This window comes from Hemitrygon akajei, chromosome 16 (genome assembly GCF_048418815.1).
Source record: "Hemitrygon akajei chromosome 16, sHemAka1.3, whole genome shotgun sequence".
NCBI lineage: Eukaryota > Metazoa > Chordata > Chondrichthyes > Myliobatiformes > Dasyatidae > Hemitrygon > Hemitrygon akajei.
The window spans coordinates 6,183,204-6,186,805 of NC_133139.1; positions in this window are offsets into that span (position 1 = coordinate 6,183,204).

Below are 3,602 nucleotides of genomic sequence, written 5' to 3' on the forward strand. Positions count from 1 at the left end.
TTTTTTGCTGCTTCATATGTGTTGAAAAGTTACTAATCACAGTGACTATTAGTGCAGTCCCCTACAGCAGCCAGCTGCAAGATCAAGGTTTGGTTCCTGTCACTGCCTGTCTGGAGTTTGTATGTTCTCCCTGTCACTGAGTCAGTTTCCTCTGGGTGTTCCAGCTTCCACCCACATTCCAAAGATGTACAGTTAGGGCTAGTGAGTTGTGGGCTGGTGCAGGAGGTGTGGTGACACTTGCTGGCTCCCTGCAAAGTCCTCACTGATTTGATTTGATCCAATTGCAGCATTTCACTGTATGTTTAAATGTACGTATGACAAATAAAGTTAATCTATGGTTCTTTTGTAGGGGGGAGGAGAGAAGAGATTGTAGGGTTGTGTGTAACTCCTAATATTTATTGTAAAATGGACTTGGACAGAGAAAGTCACTTAGGTCTACAACACCATTTCCCTCTTTTTTATATATATTTCTGTGCAGACTAACCAATTGCTATGAGCAGGAAACTGCACTGCACTTCCCTGGAAGGATCAGACCAGAAGGTAGGTGTAGATGTCAGTATTGAAAGGCAAAATCAAAATAATGGGTATGATGGCTTGGGTAATTTGAAGTGTTATTTTAATACCAGGAATATTATGGGTAAGGGTGATGAACTTAAGAGCATGGATCAGTATGTGGAACTACTATGTTGTAGCCATTACTGAAACTTGTTTGAGAGAGGGACAGGAATGGGTGATTAATGGACTGTAGCAGGTTTTCAAAGTTTTAGAAAAGATAAAGAAGTAAAAGGTGGGGGTGGGGAATGATATCACAGCTGCACCCAGGAGACATAATGGAGGGGTCAGACACTGAGTCCATTTGGAATAGGAAGAGTGCAATCACACTGATGGGATTGTACTACAGACGCACACCCCCCAGTAGCCACCAGAACATTGAGGAACAGGTATTTAATCAGATTAAGGAATGTGCAAAAGTACTAGGATTGTTGTCGGGGATTTCAACTTCTCTAATATAAATTTAGACCACTGTAGTGCAAGGAATTTAGATGGGACAGTATATTCAGGATGGTTTCTTAAATCCATATGGGGACAGTCCAACAAGAGGAGGGGCTGTATTGGACCTGGTGTTGGGTGAAGAGCCTGGCCAGGTGACTGACCTTTCAGTGGGTGAGCCGTTAGGGAACAGTGACCACGTCTTAACTTTCAGAATAGCTACAGTCCTTGCACAGGAGTTTTAAATTGGAGTAGGGCAAATTACGAGGACATTAGGCAGGAACTAAGAAGAGTTAATTGGGACTCCTTTCCTCTGGCAAATACACATCAAACATGTGGAGGGTAGTTAAAGAGTACAGGAAAGGTATGTTCCTGTTAGAAGGAAGCTAAGAGAACTCTGTATGTCCAGAGAGGTGATGAATTTAATCAAGAGGGAAAAAGGAAAAGTATGTGAAGCTTCAGAAGTTGAGACCAAACAGAGCACATGAGCATTATAAAGAAGCCAGAAAAGAACTAAAGAAGGGAACAAGGAAAGCCAGGAGAGGCCATGAAAAGCACTTGGCAAGAAGGATTAAGGTGAATCCCAAGGCATTCTATATATACATCAAGAGCAAGGGAGAGGGTGGGACCACTCAAGGATAAAGAGAGGGACATTTGCATGGATGTGGGGAATGTGAGTGAGGTAGTTAAGGAACATTTTACTTCAGTACTTGCCAAGGAAAAGGGTGTGGAGGACCAGGAGATCAGTGCTGAGTGTATAAATACGATAGGGCATTTAGGAGTCGAGGAGGAGGAAATGTTGGGCCTCCTAATGAGGATTAAGGTTGATAAGTCACAATTTACCTCAGATTACTGAAGGAGGCAATAGATGAGATTGCTGGGACCTTGACCAGTATTTTCATGTCCTCTCTAGCCACAGGCAAGGCCCCGGAGGACTGGCAAGTGGTTAATGTTGTACCTCTATTTAACAAGGGAAAATCCATAGACCGGTGAGTCTCGTGTCAATTGTAGGAAACCTGATGGAGAAAATTCTTCGGGTATACAATAGGATATACAATCATTTGGAAACCCATGGCCTAATTAGGGAGAGCCAGCATAGCTTCATGCAGGGCTGGTCGGTCATGCCTTACCAACATGAAAAGGTGACGAGAGAGATTGAAGGTAGGGAAATACAGTGCAACAAAGAAAATCTTTCACATTTCATAAATGTTCTGTCTTTATTCCAGCTGTGTGACAACATGGGAGCATTTCAGTTACCCTGTGGCGGTGCACCAATGCAACTTAGAGAGAACAGTGTACCACAGTTTCCAAGATTTCACTCAATTGTCAGTATCACTCTGTACTGGGCTGTACTATCTGCCAACCATAGTACCTTTCTGTATGTATTTTCGTTTACACAGGGCTTCCCAACCCAGGTCCACAGAGCCCTTGCTTAATGGTATTGGTCCAGGACATAAAGGTTGGGAACTCTTGATCTACAAGGATGCATTTTGTTCTCTAGACCCTTGGAGGGGATTGTCAACGATGTGCTTTCATCAGGCAGACTGAAGGCCAAAGCAATTAATATTTACATAGAGTATTGTTTAAAATTTAATAGAACATTATAATGCTGCACACGAACAGACCCAGATCCAAATAAATCAGTAATCAAATGGCAAACTAAACTAATAATGAGTACTTTATCGACCTTGAGTGGGAAATTATTTTGTTACAGTAGCAACATTTAAAAACACACAGCAATAATATATATAGTGTTAACTAATAATAAGTACAGAATTTACCAACGTGCAGCAATAATGTACAAAATAATAAAACAGACTATTGTACACCGATGTGTGTTCTCCTGTCACGTAGACGAACTGTTGTATATGCTTATTGCATTTGGTAAGAAAGATTTTCTGTAATGATCCCTGTGACAGTGGAGCTGTTTGAAAGAGTGCTCTACTGCTTATTGAGTAGGTCATGAACAGGATGTGCCAGATTGTCCATAATAGATAACGGTTTGTTTAGTGACCTCCTCTCCACCACTAACTCAAGAGTCGGGATTGCAGCCAAGGACGATCCGGCCCTTTTGATGAGTCTATTTAGTCTTTTTGCATCACCAGCACCGACCCTGCTCCCCCAACATAAAGCTGCAAAGAAGACTGCACTCGCTACAACACACTGGTAAAAAATCTCCAACATCCTGCCGCACACATTGAAGGATCTCAGCTTCCTTAGAAAATAGAGTCTGCTCATCCCCTTCTTGTAAACAGCCTTTGTTTTGGTTTTCCAGTCAAGTCTGTTGTTGAGGTGAACACCCAAGTATTCGTACTCTTCTACCAGCACAACTTCTTCACCCAGAATGTATACAGAGCTTGTCACAGTCCTCTTCCTCCTAAAATCAATCACCATCTCCCTGGTGTTGGCTACATTCAGGAGCAGGTGATTCCTCCCGCACCAGTCCACAAACTTGTCCACCGGTCCTCTGTACTCCGATTCCTGCCCGTCTCCAATACATCGAACCACCGCAGAGAACTTTTGCAAGTGAGAGGACTCAGATTTGTACTGAAAGTCTGAGGTGTACAGTGTAATCTCGCCTGCTTGCACAATGTCCACATTCTTCCATTATC